Here is a 20832-nt window from a genome sequence, read left to right on the forward strand (position 1 = left end):
GAGCAAAAAGAAGGAAGCTCCCTCTACCATATATAACACAGAAAGACATAAAGTATAAAAAAGAATGAGTAAATTATGAAGGGAGCAAATTATTAAAATGTTTGAAAGTCAAACAGAATAATGTATTTGATCTTGTAGGAAATATGGAAGGTATATATGAGAGATGTTAGAAAATAGAGAATAAAAATTATGACAATGCAATTATGATATAAAGCATAATCTACTTGAAACAATATGATGGATCACTTGTAAATGTAGAGTCTTGACCTTTGCAAGGAAAATAGTTGCTGTGATATGAAGTAAGGGTGTTGAAAGAAATAGTAGTAAAAAGCTTATAAGTGATATAAGATAAGGAGTGGGGAAGAAGAGAGAGCTTTGCAATTTCTTTTAGTGATATATGAGCTAAAATTCTGAGCTGCAAACATGATGATGTGGATGGTATGGACTAAATGAAAAAAGGTTGAAAAGCCACTGTGGTAAAGAGCATAGTAAATCAACTGAGAAAATATATAAAGATCATGTTGCATCAGTGAAGACCCTTTTGACATCATCATGTTACATAATATTGTAGTGGACCAAATCATCATGGTTTGATGATCTTCTACAGCATTATTCAGTACCAGATGATTAGGAGTGACAGCAGCATATGATGGGATTATTCAAATGTTAACATCTGTATATTTCAGATTTTGGTAAAATAAAGGAACAAAGGACTTGAAAGATGAGGATAGTACAGTCAAGCCAGTTTTCTAGGTTACCAAGGTGGAAAAATGAAAATGGTGTAGCCAGCATACAATAGTGTAGAGATCAGAATGAAGTTAGGAAAGACTTGGGGTAGAGATACCAATTAGTTTTCAATACCTCCACTGATCTAGGTAACAGACGATTAAGGACTAAATAAAGTGAAAGCTGTGAGTACAGAGAAGATATTACATGTGAAAGACTCTATAGAGATTGAAAAAGTTAGAATTTTAAACTTCTTGTATTTGAGATATGGGAGAGAAATACAGCAACATTATGCCAGATTTAACACCCAATATTTTGAAAGACTTGAAGAATAACATCTTCAAAAATAGGAATGTTTGAAAAATGAAAAAGTTTTGGGGAAAGATGGTAGGAAATATTTTGGACAAACTGAGTTTAAAATATCTTAGGACATACTGATTAAAAGAGAAAATTTGAGATGATATTGAGCATTGGAAAGGACTGATGCTAGATAGACAGACAGATAGATATTGTACAGATAATATATAGATATAAATAATCTGGGTGGCTTCTGTAGAAAGATGATATTTAAATCAAAAGAAATTGATGTGATCAAGAGAAAGTAGGGGGAAAAAAGAGCAGAGGTCCTAGATGAAGATTTTCCCACAGTTTTGAAGAGAAATGCATTAAAAAGTCTTATAGCACATGGTCTATGCAAAAGATAACCCATACATATATATACATATTCATATAAATTTATGCATATATATGTAGTCAAAGACAGACACAGAAAGAGTCAGACATAGACACAGAACTGAGTGCAAATCTGGTACAGACTCTTTGTAGCTGTTGGAGCATGGGCAATTTGCATTAATTTCTTTATAGAAGTAATAAGATAGAATGGGATATTAGTTTAAAGCATTTCACAAAACTTAAAATGATATATGAATGCTTACTATTATTTTTGTTTTTGCTATTGCTATTTACTATTGAAATATGGCAATTCCTCCTATGTTTTATATGAATTATTGGGATATGAGTGTAATGTTTGAGCTAGCTTTCTGAAAGTCTTTCAGATGGGCCTTGGTCTTAGCAGGCTAGACATCATGGGAATGGTCAAGAATAGAGTCGAGATTTTTTATTCTGGCCCAGTCTTGATATTAGTGCAAGAGGCATCAGAGCCACCATGAAGTTGGTCAAAGATAGAATGTCGGTGGTTGACTTTGTCCTCAGTTTAAATATCCTATTACAATTACATCAACTGCAGAACTATTACATCACTATGCTAAGTACTAAGTATATGTAAACTAGATAACCATTGTCTCATCAATTCCACTGAGTTAACACCCTGTTTCAAGTATACTTTTTTCAAGTATACTTCTCCAAAGTTCTTCCCTCTACATAAGAGGAGTTAAGTTGTCTTACCTCCACATTTCCACATATTCAATGTTGTCTCCTACTTAATATTTCTCATGGACTAATCTCCATGAGAGATAGATATGAGAGAAAACCAAATGTATAGATTATATATCTATACAAATATATATATGTGTGTATGTACATATATGTGTGTATATATATATATATATATATATATATATATTTCATGAATATGTGTATATATTAATGGGATCTAGGTGGTCTACATGAATGGTACTTCCTTCTTTGATCTGGGGTGTTAATAAAATATCTCTTTTCTAGATTATTATTTTTTTCAAATTATGACTTTCTTCAAATTGTTAATGGCTCCCTGTTAACCACATCTCTTCCTTATCATTTTGAACTTGCTAAACAATATTTACAAACTTCCCAAAGCCTTGCAGTTTTCTTGGGAGAGAAATCATTACTTTTCTTCCTCACTATAGGGTTAGATAGATGTATCTTCTGCTTTTCCACAGATTACCCTTCCCTAAATCCACAATGATAGCATTAGAATTCAATTCACAATAAAATTTAGTGTCCATTAATCTCTTTTTCTAACAATAACAATAAAGAGCATTAAAGGAAAGAACAGAAGTGAAGATGGAAGGAATAATCTATAGACGTATACAAATATTTAAATGCTTTAAAAGTGAGGCACTGTGGGGTGGAGCCAAGATGGCAGAGAAGGCACACATGACTTTCTGAGTTTCTCTCATACCCTCATTAATAATTATTAAAATCACCCTCAAAAATAGTGCTTGTCTGATAAAATTTACTAAGATTGGAAGTACAACAATTTATCAGCCGAAAATAATCTGGAAGATCACCAGAAAAGGTTTGTCCTGAGCAGTGGGAGCAGACCAATGCAAGTTGTGATAGAACCAGAGTCCAGCATCTGGAGCAGACCAGGGTGGGGGGGGTGATTTCTATGGTTGGAAAAATTTACAGAGAGGACTGTACCATAGATTGGGCTGTTCGGCTTTAGTTGTCAAGCAGTAGACCAGCAAAGAAATTAAGGCCAAAGGTAGAGGGTACTTTAGAAAATGCCAGAACTTAATAGGATCTGGCTATATCCACTGGAAACCAGAAGTGAATGAATTTGCACCAGCCACAACACAGCTGTGCAGCAGCATTCTGCAGCACGGACTTTCTCCTGGGGCAGTCACAAATCTGCATGGCTAGGGAGGCACAGCCTGGGGCACCCTGTAATCTACACAGTAGGAAGTTTGGCCTGGGGCAATAGAATTTCACAGCTCAACTGTGCTCCCTAGGCAGAGACACTTCTGGTGCCCTGAGAGGTAGAGCAACTGCTAATACCCAAAATAGGCTTCTTTTTGTAGGGGGTGGGAAGGAGTGTTGGGGGGGGGGGAGGGAGGCATGACACTTGTGCTGCTCAGCCTCTAGCCCCAAGGGTGTCTCTAATCCTCACAGCAGAGCTCAGCCCTTGGAACCCAGGCCTGAGTCACTTTTGGTGTGGAGCTTTTCCCAGAGTACCCCCATAGCTTGGCTGCTCTTTGCAGCTACTGTCCATATACCTATTCCTGCTCTACAGAGGAAGCTGGTAACCTCCTTGCCCTGAAGGCAGACCCTACAGGCTTTTAAAAAATGAGTACAAAAATCAAAAGGACAATCTGTATCTTCTATACAGAAAGAGAGCAGGTTTTCAAACCCACTAATAACAGACAGTTTCCAGAAAAAAAAAAAAAAAAAAAAAAAAACAACAACAACAACCAAAGAGGAATGTAACCTGGTCCCTATCACACAAGGCTCTCCTAGAGGACACTATAAAAAAAATCTTAAAAGAGGGCTAGAAGAAAAATGGGGAAAGGAAAGAAACACTATGCAAGAGAGTAAAAACTTCCTGAAATGTGAATTAGAAAAGGTAAAGAACTCCCAGGAAGTGCAGAAAAAGAGAATTTGGGAATTGGAAAAGGTAAAGAATTGCCAGGAAAGTAGAATTTGTGAATTGGAACAGATAAAGAACTCACAAAAAAGTAGGATTTGTGAATTGGAAAAAGAAAATAACTCAGTAAAAAAATAGTGAAATGCAAAAAAAATCCACAGTGCAAAACAATTCATTTAAAAACTCCATTGGACATATACAAAAAGAAGTAACAAAAGCTAATGAAGAAAATAACTCATTAAAAATCAGAACTGAACAAATAGAAATGAATGATTCATTGAAACATTAAGCATCAGTCAAGCAAAACCAACAAAATGAAAAATTAGAAAAAAATGTTCAATAACTACTTGGAAAAACAACAGACTGGGAAAATAGATCTAGGAGAGATAATCTGAGGATTATTGGACTTCCTGAAAATTATGATGCTAAAAAGACCCTAGATACTATTTTACAGGAAATCATGAACGAGAACTGTCCAGAGGTAATAGAACTAGATGATAAAATAGGCATTGAAAGAATTCATTGAACACCTTCTGAAAAAGACCCTAAAATAAAAACTCCAAGGAATACTGTGGCTAAATTTCAGAACTATCAGAGACTAAGGAAAACATGTTACAAGCAGCCAGAAAAAAAGAAAAAACAATTCAAATACTGAGGTGCCACAATAAGGATCACTCAAGATCTAGCTGCTTCCACATTAAAAGATTGAAGGGCCTGGAATCTGATATTTTGAAAGACAAAAGAACTTGGAATACAGCCAAGAATAAACTATCCAGCTAAGATGAGCATTTTCTTCCATGGGAGAAGATGAGCATTTAATGAAACAGATGAATAACATTTGTTTCTAAGAAAAAAAAAAGAACTAAACAAAAATTTTGATCTCCAACCACTGGACTCAAGAGAAGCAGAAAAAGGTAAAAAGAACTCTTGTGAACTATATTTCTGTTGTGGATATACATAATGAATACATGTATAATTTGATTTTACTGATATAACATACAAAAGGGAAATAGAAATGGAAAGGGGATAATGTCAGAAAAAGGGAAAAAAGGAGATAAAAAGAGGGAAACTACATCCCACGAAGAGACAAAGGAAAACTATCATATCTGAGGAAATTTGGAGAAGGGAAGGAACATTGTGTGAATCTTACTCTCTTCAGAGTTGGCTAAAAGGGAAAATAATTGATATATTTGTTTTACAGAGAAACTTCTCTCACCTGATTAAAAAGTGGGAGAGGAAAAGGGAAAAGAAAAAGAGTAATAAGGGAAGGGTACAAGAAGAAGGAAAGGATTCAAAGGGGGTGAGAGGGATCCTAAAGAAGAAGAGCTGCGTGAAACAAGTGGTACCCTAAGTTTAATACTGGGAAAGGGGGTAAGGAAGGGCAAGAAAAAGAAAAGCATAATCTGGGGATAATAATATGGCAGGAAATACAGAATTAATAATTTTAACCATAAATGTGAATGGGATGAACTCTCCCATAAATTGGAGGCATATAGCAGATTATAGCATACTAGATAAATCAAACCACAAAACAAATAAGAAAGAAATCAAAGAGTCAAACAGAATATTAGAAAAATTAGGTATGATAGATCTTTGGATAAAACTGAATGGTAATAAAAAGGAGTATACTTTCTTCTCAGCAGTTCATGGAACCTATGCAAAAATTGACCATATATTAGAACATAAAGACTTCAAAATTAAATGCAAGAAGGCAGAAATAGTAAATGCTTTCTTTTCAGATCACAATGCAATAAAAATACATTCAACAAAAAGTTAGGGGTAAATAGTTAAAAAAGTAATTTGAAATTAAATAATCTCATCTTAAAGAATGATTGGGTGAAAGAGCAAATTTTATACAGAATTAAAATTTCACTCAAGATAATGACAATGATGATACTTCATACCAAAAATCTGTTGGATGCAGCCAAAGTGGTCATAAGGGGAACATTTTTATCTTTAGAGGCTTACTTGCATAAAATAGAGAAAGAGAAGACCAATGAATTGGGCTTGCAACGTAAAAAGCTAGAAAAAGACCAAATTAAAACCCCTTAATCAAATACTAAAATTGAAATTCTAAAATTAAAGAGAGAAATTAATAATATTGAAAGTAAAAAACAACTATTGAATTAATAAATGAAACTAAGAGTTGGTTTTATGAAAAAAGCAATAAAATAGATAAACCTTTGGTAAATCTGATTAGAAAAAGGAAAGAGGAAAATCAAATTGTTAGTCTTAAAAATGAAAAAGGAGAACTTTCCCCAATGAAGAGAAAATTAGAGCAATAATAAGGAGGTACTTTGCCCAACTTTATGCCAATAAATTTGACAACCTAAGTGAAATGGATGAATACCTACAAAAATATAGGCTTCCCAGATTAACAGAGGAGGAAGTAAATTGCTTAAGTAGTCCCATTTCAGAAAAAGAAATAGAACAAGCTATTAATCAACTCCCTAAAAAAATGCCATGGACCAGATGGGTTTACATGTGAATTCTACCAAACATTTAAAGAATAATTTGAAAAAATAGGGAATGAAGGAGTATACCAAATTCCTTTTATGACAAAGACATGGTACTGATACCTAAACCAGGTAGGTTGAAAACAGAGAAAGAAAATTACAGACCAATCTCCCTAATGAATATTGATGCTAAAATCTTAAACAAGATATTAGCAAAAACACTATAGAAAATCATCCCCAGGATAATTCACCATGATCAAGTAGGATTTATACCAGGAATGCAGGGCTGGTTCAATATAAGGAAAACTATCCTTATAATTGGCCATAATAATAACATAATAATAATTAGCAAAAACCATATCTTCATACAGTATCCTTGTTGAAGTATATAATGATCTCCTAGTTCTGCTCATTTCACTTAGCATCAGTTCGTGTAAGTCTCTCCAAACCTCTCTGTATTCATCCTGCTAGTCATTTCTTACAGAATGATTCATATACACAATTTACCTAATCATTCTCCAATTGATGGGCATACATTCATTTTCCAGTTTCTAGCCAAAACAAACAGGGCTTCCACAAAAATTTTGGCACACACAGGTCCCTTTCCCTTCTTACTATCTCCTTGGGGTATAAGCCCAGTAGTAGCACTGCTGGGTCAAAGGGTATGCACAGTTTGATAACTTTTTGGACATAATTCCAGATTGCTCTCCAGAATTGTTGGATTCGTTCACAAGTCCACCAACAATGCGTCAGTGTTCCAGCTTTCCTGCATCCCCTCCAACATTCATCATTATTTTTTCCTCTCATCTTAGCCAATCTGGCAGATATGTAGTAGTATCTCAGAGTTGTCTTAATTTGCATTTCTCTAATTAATAGTGATTTGCATATATTACATTCTTGCTATCTAAGGAAGTAGATTTCTTTGACAAAGACACCTAATTCAGTTCCAATGATCAATGATGGACAGAAGCAGCTATACCCAAAGAAAACACTGGGAAATGAATGTAAATGGTTTGCATTTTTGTTTTTCTTCCTGAGTTATTTTTACCTTCTGAATCCAATTCTCCCTGTGCAACAAGAGAACTGTTTGGTTCTGCACACATACATTGTATCTAGGATATACTGCGGCATATTTAACATATATGGAACTGCTTGCCACCCTAGGGGAGGGAGTGGAGGGAGAGAGGGGAAAATCAAAACAGAAGTGAGTGAAAGGGATGATGTTGTAAAAAAATTACCCTGGCATGGGTTCTGTCAATAAAAAGTTATTATAATAAAAAAAAGAATCCAATATATGTTAAACATGCAATTTTTCTATACATATTTCTACAACTATGATACTCCAGAATAAAAATCAGATCAAAAAGGAAAAGGATGAAAAATAAAACAAAATATAAGCAAACAACAATAATAAAGGTGAAAATACTATATTGTGATCTACACTCAGTCCTCAGTCCTCTCTCTGGGTGCAGATGACTCTCTCTATCACAAGACCATTGGAACTGGCCTGTGTCATGTCACTATTGAAAAAAAGCCATGTCCATCAGAAATGATCATCATATAATCTTGTTGCTGTATACAATGTTCTCTTGGTTCTACTCACTTCACTTAACTTTAGTTCATTTAAGTCTCTCCAGGATTTTCTGAAATCATCCTGCTAATTGTTTTTTACAGAACAATAATTAGGAATGCTTCATTTTAATAAATATGTATTAATGTGTATGTTGTCTATTAACTTCAAGTTAGCATTTGATCTAAACAAAAGCATGAGGAAGTTGAAACCTAAATCTTGGATAACGTCCTATAAACTTATATAGATGTGATATGGCATTGGAGAATTAAAAATAATGTTTTGTAGAACCATGAATGTATTAGTTAGAACACTGATCAACTCAAATAAGAAATCTCCTAGAACTTTTAAATCTTATCCAGAAATTCAATTTCTCATCAGACTTCCTGAAATGGGGTGTCATGAGGAATTAAGAAGTTATTTTTTAAAAATTTCATTGTTATAGGGATCTCCTAGTATGGTAATTTTTGCTACTAATACCAGCACATACAATTTCAGCTTAGAAATTGTTGCCATTGTTATTCAGTCATTTCAATTTTATCTGACTTTTCATGAGACTATTTGGTGTTTTCTTGGCAAAGATATTGAAATGGTTTGCCACTTTCCCATTCAGCTCATTTTACCAATAAGGAACTGAAGCAAATAGGGTTAAAAGACTTGCCCAGAGACACATAGCTAGTGTATGTCTGAGCTCAAGTAAGGAACTCAGGAAGATGAGTCCTGCTGATTTCAGGTCTAGTACTCAATCTATTGCCTTATCTAGTTGCTCAGAAATTGAATTGATATACTACAAGTCAAGTAACTTTGCTAGGATTTCACAGGCAATATATGTTAGTGAAAGGACTTGAAACTCAGTCATTCTGATTTTAAGTCTTTCTTTCCATCTAACATATCACATTGCCTTTTATGAAAAGATACATCAAATAAACATTTATTTTAGTCTCTTCTCTGGAAAGCAATTGGCTGATAGAAAATTAAGCAATTTAAAATAAATAATTTAAAACTACTTTTTAATTAACTTTTTCTAATGTAATTTCCATTGACATTTCTCTCCCTAAAAATGATAGTTTATATTATGGTAAAAGAGAAAGAGATTTAGACATGAAGTCAGGGGACACCATTTGCTGTGACTTTCGCAAGTCATCTGCAAACTATGAATGTAGGATTTTTAAATCTACCTCATCAAAAGACATATCATAAACCTATAGATACATTATAAGCCTAAAGATACAATAAAATAATTATAAAACAAACTGAAAAACTTCTACCAAATGCTTTGATTAATCAAATGCAAACATACACTTTTAATGACCTGGGTCCAGAAAAGGTACACATTTAAATAGACATTCTTTCAACACAATTTTTGTAGCATCACAAAACTATAAACCAAATATCAGCTTGAAAATTTTTCCTTAAGAAAATTAGTTTTTTGAATATGATATTCTTCATTTTTTATGCTTAACAATAGTTTAGCATATGTTTAAAAGTGTAGCAAAAGGTAAGTCTTGAAAGTGAATTCAAAAGACATGTAGTCATTTGTATAAGAATTTTCCTTTATTTTTATAATTTCAAGGAAATAAAGTTTGTAAAACTGTTTTATCATTATGCAATAATAGCCCAGCCCACCTTTTTAAAATTTCAAATGACAGTTCCACTTTCTCAAGTTTGTAAATTGCTAATAACATCTAGATTTTAGGCATGAAGAGAGAGAGAATAAAAGAGTGAACATACAAAATGTCTGTCCAAAGTCCCTCCACAGCAACACACAGAAATTGCCCAAATTCTAAGAGTTGATTGAAGACTTTAATTGCATGCTATGCTCCACTAAATTTATTGATAAACTCTAAAATAAAATACCAAATGATTGAGTTTGTTCTTGTTGTACCTGACAGTGCTGGTATGGCAGAACTTGGGTTTGTATACCGAGTAATCAAAAAAGAAATGAATTTCAAAAGAAATATAACACTGGAGATGGAAGTGCTTAGGTATGAAAAAGAAAAAAAAAATTAAAACATTGTTAGATTCTACAACACTAACTCCAAATGGATGTGAGAATTTTTTTTTAAGAAACACAGAAAAAAATCATGGTTTTGCTCAGAGACTAAGTACACGAGGGGGATTTTAAATTGGTGGTTCCATAAATTTCCAAACAGTCTCTGGATAATTTTCATGGTAGTCTCTGGAGTAGAGGAGAAATATTCAAATGTATTTCAAGGTAATTAATTTCTTTTGTAAAAATCTTTTTATGTACTTAAATAAACATTATCATCAGCCTACCAAAGAAGTTTTACTTAAATAATAATGATGATAAAAATAAATAATAATGTTAAGAGACCCTTATCTGTTTTAACATTTTCATTTCATAGATAAGAGAACTGAGTCCAATAGAAGTAACTTTCCCAAGGTCATATATGTCAGAATAAAGAAAGGATTCATTATAATAATAATAAATAGCATTGAAATAGATGTAGTTATCAGTTAATATCTAATATCTGCATATATATACAATAATGAGTAGTTTATATTGAATAAGAATTAGAACTGATTTTTTCCATGTCTTTTCTTCATCATTTTAAGAACATGTGGTCTCATTGATCTCATTATTCTCTTTGCCAAGACAATATGTTAGTTAACTTGAATAGCTTAACCCCCAGTCTACCATCTAATGATTATTCTTCAGGACAAAAATTCTCCAAATTAAGTTAGATGGTTCTCTCATAACAGATTATAGTCTGCTTCTGGACCCATATTTGAAATTTTTCTAGATGGACAAGTACTCGATAGAATGGAATCTAGAAAGCCACCTAACTTGCAAGGGTACAATATAGAGGAGTATTTTTGGCTTTGAAGAATTTGTGTTGACTTATTACCAGGAGGCCATGTGACTAACATACCTGTATACAGTGGATGGTGCACTAGATTTGGAGGCAAGAAAACCTGAGCTAAATCCTTCCCTGGATCCTTCCTAGATCCTGTCATTTGGGATCCATTCAGTAATTCCCTAGTAGTTAAATTTTCCCATTTCTACTTTTCTGTTTTCCTTTACCCTTACTCTACCACTCAGATTAACAAGAAAATTATTTAACTTTTCTTAGCTTCAGTTCTCTTGTGTGAAAAATGGGGTTATTAAAAGCATCTGTCTTCCAAAATTGTTGTGAGGAAAAGCTGAGACAATAATTGTTTCTTTCCAATCTTTAATGTGCTATTTATTGGCTTATACTATCATTACTAAATGCTCTATGTTTCACTTTCCTTCTAACTGTGAAACTGGGATTTATACTAACTCTCATTATATTTAGGCAGAACTGAGGTTTAGAGCTATTTTGACCAAAATAATAAATCTACAGCAGAGATAGAATTCAAACCCAAGTCCTCTTTACCGCTTATAATCCAGTGCTTTAATTCAATGCCCCTCACTGTTCCTCCAATATCACATTGCCAGATCTTTCCAACACTTGTCTTGCATTCTTCCATGCCAGATTTTATGCCTTCAAGAAGTTATATCAGAGCCTTATAGATCATGTGAGTAACATGATGAAGAATTAGGCATTTGTACTAATTCCTCCCAAACTCTTAGAGCTCAACAACAACAAGAAAATAAACAACAACTGGGTGATTCTGGTAAAGTAATTGCAGTTTTATTTATTATCTAAGATACTAAAAACTTTAACTAGGCATCAGTCAATGAACTAACAACAAAGGCCAATTCCTTATTTTTAACACATGTAGCAATTTCCCATTCACATACACACATTAGCCCTCACATTCTGGCAGGGTGGCAGTATCAGACTCATGGACTTGTGTTTTGGGATATGTTATGGACCAGAACTTGAAACAAGGTGCTAAGTCACTGGAATTGATAGAGACAATGCTTATGTACTTAATTCACACCTTTAGAGTTCACACATTATTTCATACATTGAAGTTCACACCTTTAAGAGATCATACATAAGAAGGAGCTCCCACAATCTGACTAGAGACTTCAGGAGATTCACAAGTTAGAAACCCATTAGCCCACTCTCTGGGAGGTGGAGTCAATTCATTCCAACTTCTACCACTGTTCTGGCTGGAGGCTTTGGATTCAGAGGGAGCTAGAGACTGAAGCTGGAAGAGACAATGGGCTAGCGGCAAGAGCTCTCAGAACCAAGGAGAGAGATAGGCCTCTAAGAAAGCTAACCAGGCTATTTTGAAGGAGACAATAAAGGACTGGACTTTAACTCCTGGCTGAATTTGAGGTGATTATTACTTTGAACTGAAATGAAGGCTGCTCCCAGAAGCTCCCCAAGAAATATGCTCCCAGAGAACATTATATTTTAGAGAAGAGACTATTACAGGGATGCGTTCTTTAATTTCCTGTCAGTTAACTATTCTCATTTCTATCTTTCTGTTTTCTTGTATCCTCACTCTACTACTCTGAGGTTAGTAAAAAATATAATTCAATTCTCCTTTTCACTCTGTGCAGTGGAAGTGATTTGGTCATTGTCTTTTGTGCTCAAAGAGGACCAAATGATATTACTATTTTGGACAGAGGTACAGTGTGTGTCCAAATGTGGTCAGACTGAAAGCTCAGAAGTCTCTACCACAGATTGGAGACAAATAGGTCACATGAACTTTTAGAGTGAAGATGTCTCAAAATTTGTGCATCTCAAGGTGTTTTTAGTTGCTGCCATTCTCCTTTGCTCATAGAATACAGTACCTTCTTTGATGTGTGTACACCATGTCAATCTGTGCCATTGTTTCCTATATCTCACAATGTTCTGTGTCAATGTCTCCTATGTCTTCTTCAGATAAACTTTGATAATGTCCTTATATTATTTCTACTGATGTCCATATAAGCACTTGCTTTCTGTGAATTCTTTATAAAATAGTATTTTAGGTAAACCTATATTTTGTATTTGAACAATGTGGCCAGTACATTGGAGTTGTACTTGCTGCAGTAGAGTTTGACTATTCAGTAGTTCAAGTCAAGAAAAGACCTTAGGGTAAAGTAGCTTATCTTGCCTGGCAAACTTTAGAATCTTCTAAGACAATTCAGCAAAAGTGATTCCATTTCCTGGCATGGCACCGATATTATACTGTCCAGGATTTACAGTCATACAACAATGAGGTCAGCCAAGTGACTTTATAGACCTTTACTTTGGTAGTCAGCTTAATAGTTCTTTTCTTTTAAACTGTGTTGAGCCTCCCAAACATTCAACTAGCTCTGGAAAAACATGTACATCACAACATTGTAATTCTCTCCATTTTCTAAAATTGATGGTTCCTTATATGAAGAGTATGGTTCTAGAAACTGGAACACCTATGTTTTCTTGTTGTTAATTAGCTCAAGTTTTAAAGAATTGATCTACTTTGTTGGTTTTCAAATTCAGAATCTCTATAAGAGCACAGTGGAAATTGAAATGTAGTAAAGAGCCTGGTTTTCTCAAGGCAGCACTGCCTCGGTTGTGGTATGTCAGTGCTCAGTCAGAATGAAAGAGGAAAGAGAAATAGAATAGGCTACTATATCTTTGTGGGGCTGCATGCTTCATGGGGTTAAAAGAAAAAGAGATGGCATCTGTTTAAGGTCTGTTCTGTCTCTCCCAGAATTCAACTAAACTAGAGACAAGGACCTGAAAAACCTGTAAAAAGTTAACTCCCTAATATAGTGTGTGGTTAAGTCAGCTTTGACTTCTAGTCCTCAAGTGAACAGTCATAAAATGAAAAGAATTCAGAAAATCAAATAGGGAGATATAAATGAAAAAGAATGAAAATTGTCAAAGATCTCGAGAAAAAGAAAACAGTTTAAAAAACCTGAAAGCAGAGCACAAAAGGGAAGACATTATTAACAGAAGAGAATATGGCTTCCATATTATCTAAATGAGTTACTCATTCTTGAATAAATATTCCAAAAGAAAGAAAAATTAATGAATAATTAATGAGTATCCTCTAAACTCCCAAGAGAGAAAAGTATGACTATAGTATGTCCCCAAAGAGTTCAAGTGAGAAAAAAGAATCAGAAAGGTATAATATTGGCCCTATATAACAGAATTAATCAGCAGAATATAATACATATGCACACACACACACACACACACACAAAAACCTATGAATTTAACAAATCACATCAAAGAAATAAGTGATTGACACACAAATACAAAGTGGAGGAGAATCTGGAAGAAGAGATGCCAAGAAAATATTACATAATCTTGATATAAACAAAATAAATGAATCTAAAAGAAAGGATGCTTAGGGACAATTAAAATGTAATAGATCTCCCAGAAGACATGACAAGTAAAAGAAAAAGCCTCAAAATTATAATGCTAAAATGATACTAATAACTAAAACAAAGCATAAAGACAACACTTTTTGTTGAACTTTTAAACACATAAAATAAAATGCCAGCTGAAAAAAAGTCACAGATAGTGGTGAAAAAATAAAACTAGGCAATATTAACTTCAAAATAAAGAAAACTACATATACTTTTACTGTATATTGCAAGATCAACTGTTAAAATTTAAATAATTTCAAGGAAAAACAACAAATTTTGCAAGTGACCTGAAGTAAGACCTTTAGATATAAAAAATGAAATTCAAATAACGAAAGAATGTTTTCTATCCAAAATTAAATTGCTGAAGGAAATATAATAATGCATTTTTAATGACAAAAGAGCTCAAGATACAATTGGGGAGAATATCTTGCAAACATGGGCTTAATAATCAATTATCTTTTCTCTTTTTTAATTTTTTATTATTATAGCTTTTTATTTACAAGATATATGCATGGGTAATTTTTCAGCATTGACAATTGCAAAATCTTCTGTTCCAACTTTTCCCCTCCTTCCCCCCCACCTCTTCCCCCAGATGGCAGGTTGACCCATGCATGTTAAATATGTTAAAGTATAAGTTAAATACAATATATGTATACATGTCCAAACAGTTATTTTGCTGTAAAAAAAGAATTGGACTTTGTCTTTTTTTAATTTTTAAGCTTTTTTATTTTCAAAACATATGCACAGATATTTTGTCAACACTGATCCTTGTATAGATCTGTGTTTCATATTTTCCCCTCCTTACCTCCACCCAATCCCCTAGATGGTAAGCAGTTCAATATATGTTGAACATATTAAAATATATGTTAAATCCAATATGTGTAAAGATATTTATACAATTTTCTTGCTGCACAAGAAAAATCAGATCAAAAAAGGAAAATGAGTAAAAAAAAATACAATGCAAGTGAACAACAACAAAAAGAGTGAGAATGTTATATTATTATCCACATTTAGTTCCCATAGTCCTCTCTCTGGGCGTAGATGGCTCTCTTCATCACAAGATCATTGGAACTGGCATCAGTCATTTTACTGTTGGAAAGAATCACATTCATCAGAATTAATCATCATATAATACTCATGTTGCTGTGTACAATGATCTCCTGGTTCTGCTAATTTCACTTAGCATCAGTTCATGTAAGTCTCTCCAGGCCTTTCTGAAACCATCCTGCTGATCATTTCTTATAGAACAACAATATTATAACACTTATATACCATAACTTATTCAACCATTTTCCAATTGATGGGCATCCACTCACTTTCCAGTTTCTTCCAACTACAAAAAGAGCTGCCACAAACATTTTTGCACATGTGGATCCCTTTCCCTTCCTTAAGATCTCTTTGGGATATAAGCCCAGTAATAACACTGCTGGAACAAAGGGTATACATAGTTTGATAACTTTTTGAACATAGTTCCAAATTGCTCTCCAGAAGTAATGAAATAATAACAGATACATTAAAAGTTTTCTTTGTTAAAATACACAGAAAAAGGTTGAAGTGGATCTTAAATGAAAAAAATGATAATGGAGGATAGTACTGACACAACTTTGTAATGTTCTCCTTTGGTTTTCTGGAGGTCTTGGGAACAGCCTTCATTTCAGTAGAATAATCACCACAAGAATAGCCAGGTGTTAAAGTCCAAAAGTCTTTATTGTTTCCTTCACCTAGTGCTCAGCTAGCTTTCTCATAGTCTTCAGAAGAGAATTGGTTTCAGTGGAGAAACTGGAGGAGGCTAGGCCAGCCACGACAAGGCTGATGAAGATGGAAATGAATCTCTCTCTCCTTGGCTCCAAGAGCTTGAGCTCCCACCTCCAGTCCTTTGTCTTCGCTGGCTCTCTGAATCTGGCTGAGGCTCCCAGCTTATATGCTCTACACTGAGTATAAACCAATCATTATATCACTAGGAAACCATCATTTGTTGTAAGATTAAATCAATCATATTGAATTTAGAGAACAATTAATCACCATGCTTAATTAGATAATCATTGTATTTATCAATTCCACTGACTTAATATCTTGTAAGAATCCTTGTTTCAAATTTCTGGCCCATAAAGAACACAACTTAAAGAAGTATTCCCCCAACTATATATATAGGTAAATCAATGATTATTTCGGGTTTTCATTGTAGAATGGAAAAGTACATTTAAAAAAGGAGAAGGGAAGGGAAGAAGAGGATAAAGTGGAATATGTGATAAATTCACAATAAGACAAAGATAATGAAGGGAAAACTTCAGAAGAATAAGGCCTAAAAAGGGGTGGTGGTGAAGTGGCAAAAGTAGGGAATGGAAAAAAGGTGAGACAAAAAAGAAATCTTGACTCAGTGATGGGAGTAAATTGTGTCATCAAATGTGATCAAATCAAATCAAATGTAGAATATAGATAGCTATAATCAAAGATGATGGACTTATAAAAATTCAATATGTATTGGATTTACTGTTTAGAGGCACCACAGTTTTTGAGAGCCTCTTATGTCTCTGTGAAAGGTATTTTGCCTTAGAAAAGGAAACAAAATCCTAGGAGGCAACTGACAGGCAGAAAAATAGTAGAGCATGGAAGAGACTGCTTGAGAAATGGACAAAAAAAACAACCTGGAGATGTCAGGAGACAGAGAGGAACAGTACAGGAATTGTTGATTTTTTGTTTCCTTATTTATTTGTTTTTAATATGGGACAATAGCTGTATATTTTCTATATTCTCTAAGGATAGTATATATAAATATATATTTTATGCATTATATAGCATATATGCATACATATATGTGTGTGTAAGAGTGAGGCACAATAGAAAAAAAGAAGAGAAAATCAAATAAGATTTTTTAAAAACTGCTCAGAGATCAGAACTTAAAATATTGCCCTTAGAATCTTTATTTTCATGAACAATAGATAAAGGAATTTAAGAAGGAATAAATAAGAATAAGGGCTATGAATTAAAGAACAAAATTTTAAATAGCTTGAAAAGGAAGAAAAAAGAGTAGAAGGGAAAGAAACCATTTTAAAAAGAATATGAAAATAAGTAAAGCTAAGGAAAAATTGAAACAAAGAAGAACAGACACTTTGGTAAGAGTAGGGGGAGAAAGAGAAGCATTATGTAATTAATAAAGGAAGAAAGAAAAATGAAATAATAAAGCAATATAGATGTGTATGTGCATATGTGTGTACATAAAGTCCCATATGGAACTTCTACAAAAACTGAACACATATTAGGATACAGAGATATTGTAAATAAATAAATGTAAAAAGCCAGAAATTATAAACACAACTCTACCATAACAAAATAAACATAATAATTTGTTTAGGCATCTCAAACAAAAGACACCAAGTTATTTGAAGATTTAATAATGAAATTCTGAGCAATGACTGGGTTAAGTACAAATCATTGAAACTAATTGTTATGTAAAAATTAACTAAGTATAATGAAAAAACCTATCAAAATATCTGGAAAATCCCTAAACCAATTCTCAGGGGAATACATACATGCACACAGACATATAAGTGTTTATATAGCACATAGTGATATATGTGTTTATATATCACACACATATATAATATATTGAAAACAACATAAACCAAAAGTGGACAGGCTTAGTGTGAAAAGAAACTGTACAAATTGAAATCCTTCTCTGGTTCTTTGTTCCCTCCTTTCTTAGAAATGATTGGCAGCTAGAATTCCAATTTCATGTATTTCAGAAGGAGATCAAATTCATTTTTTTTGGAAACCATGCATTTTGCATTAACTTATGTGTTTTTGTTTTACCATTTTCCTGAGGCTTGAATTGTAGAGGGCTGAAACTCTGAATCAGACCAGAGAGCATTTAAAGCTACCTATTCAATGTGAGACAATGGCTTTATTAGTTTATATTTGGATGATGGCTCTCCTCACCATTGGTGCTTGCTGAATGTTTGGTAGTAAGGTAATCATAGACAAGGATTGAAGGGCAGAGGGAGAGAAGTGAGAGGCACTTGGTGGCAGGACAAGGAGGATAGAGGCTGGAGACTCCAGATCCAGAATCCAGGATACATCTTTGGCAAGTCACGTGGCAGCTTGTCTGTCTCCTTCACTTCTCCCCCTAAAGACCAAGGACTTTGATTGATCCTGACTCTAGGATCAATCTCTCTGCTGACTCTAGCTGACCCTGAGGCCCTGCAGGGAGCTAGCCCATATCTTCCAGTTGTTTCATTGTCTTCTTCCTCCCTTATCTTCTTCAATCAGTCAATAAATAGGGACCATCTAAGGTATTATTTTACAAATGACACAACTGAGTCCCATTGCAATTATGTGAATTGCTGAAGGTCAAGCAGTTAGTAAATTTTAGAATTTGGTTTTGAACCTAAATTTTCTTATTCACACTTTAGATGTCATGCTGTCTTCTTTTAGAGAATATAGGCCGACTTGGTAGTTTGAAATGATAGAGGCAAATTGTACACCAATGTGAATGTCACTTTTGTTCACAATTTTTCTGGCTTATCTTTCTGGTTCATTTTCATAGTGTTCCTCTTTACAAATATAATGTTCTAGGTAAGGAGTCTTGTTTGCTGTTTTCCAAATAGTTTTCTCTTTTCACCTCTGGACCCTTGAATAATCTCTCCCTTGACTGGACATCATTTCTTCATCAAACTTTAGAATGCCAAATTACCTTTAGATGGAGATTGTTAGCAAATTCTTACACAAAGCCTTCCCTAATTCTTTCCTTTTACATTCTCCATTTCCATGACATTCCCCACCTCTAATCAGTTAGTAGTCTTTCCTTCCTCAAATTCTTTGAGTACATGCTTCCCTAGAACCCGGCCTCTTGCATATTATAAGAAGTTATTAAATGATTTTGAGATTGTATTATTGCTCCTAGATCATTGAGTGCTTTGCAGGATCTTGGATAACTAGTAAAGAGCTTCTGGCAAAAATGAAAAGATCCATTGCAGACACTCTTTGTCCTTGATTCAGAAGCCAAGATATTTCAGGGTTCTTTTGCATGTTTTCCCCCTTGTTAGGCCCAGGATATGAGCTGTCTAAACTGTACTCAGTCAAAATCTTGATTTATAAGTAAATTCCATAAAGACTAAATCAGTGCTAAATAAGGGCTTTTAATGATTATCTGTGAGTTTAATCCAAACCAGGTAATACATAGTTTGCAAAAACTTAATTCAAATGTAATTTATATTGGTTCACTAAAAACAGTTTATTCTTTCAGCTATCTTAACAGAATAATTAAATTATCCTGTAAAACAAGTGAGAAGCTCTCCACAGAAAGGCATCAGAGTAAGGTGGAAACACCTTTCATTATATTATTAAAATCAAAGTACATCCCTATTAATTTTCCTTCTTCTCACTTAATTATTGTGCATATAGTAACATCAAAATTGCTTTGTTACATCATTAATTATTTATAAATGAATCCTGTAACAGTACACTTTCTGCAACAAGTAACTAAACATCTAGGAAAAATGTATCCTGGGATTAAATTGACAAAGAGATGCTAAAAGTATCACTGAATCACCTAAAACATGAATACTTTTTAGAAAAAGCATTAAGATGAGACAGACAGAGAGACAGAGAAAGAAAGAGATGAGACAGAAACAGAGAAACAGAGAGGGAGGGAGGGAGCAAAGGAGGGAGAGAGATGGAAGGAAGGAAGGAAGGAGGGAGGAGGAAAGGAAATGTAGAGAGAGAGAGGGAAGGAGAGAGAGAACTACGGGGACAGAGAGACAGATGAAAACACACACACACACACACACACAGAGTTCCTTTTCCAAAATAACTAGCTTTTTTAAATGGCATGTTCACTGAGTTTCCCCTCCTGCCTTGAAATATTTGTCTTGGCTTGATTGAGTACTGTCAGTTAAAGTCATTCCACAAACAGACTAGCTTGGGAAGAAGCTGCATTGGTGTGTTAATTAGTTTTTTAACATTTTGGAGCCTTAGACAGCCCTTTGTATTTTAAGCTGATATTGATGACAGGTGATGGCTATAAATGTGTACAGGTGTAGCTGGAAGAACCAAGAGGCCACTGTCAGTGGGCTTCTGCATCACACTGACCTGCCCCAGGTGCCACATCCAGCTACTGGATCAATTTCAGCAGAGTCCCCTGTTAGATGTAATTAGCAATGCCTAAATTTTGTGTCTGCTGTTGTTTACAATTCTTGCTCTTAGCCTAAGAGGGCTGAAGGTGCCACTTTAAACAAAATAGTGTTGGATTTCTCCTGATTTGTTCTAGCAACATGAATGATAATAATAATAACAAAATATATATATATATACATATATATATATTAAATAAAATCTGGAATTTCATTGATATAGTGAACTCATAGATACAAAACTCCCTATATTAAAGAAGAGCTGATGTTACACAATGTATAGGTTTAGAAAAAAGACTGAGGCACTGAAACTTTAAATGAGTTGGCCTACAGGTATACTTTTTAGTCAGGTCATTTGAACTCTTTTTTTTTTTAATAATAACTTTTTATTTCACTCACTT

This window comes from Sarcophilus harrisii, chromosome 4, assembly GCF_902635505.1.
Source record: "Sarcophilus harrisii chromosome 4, mSarHar1.11, whole genome shotgun sequence".
In the NCBI taxonomy this organism is placed as follows: Eukaryota; Metazoa; Chordata; class Mammalia; order Dasyuromorphia; family Dasyuridae; genus Sarcophilus; species Sarcophilus harrisii.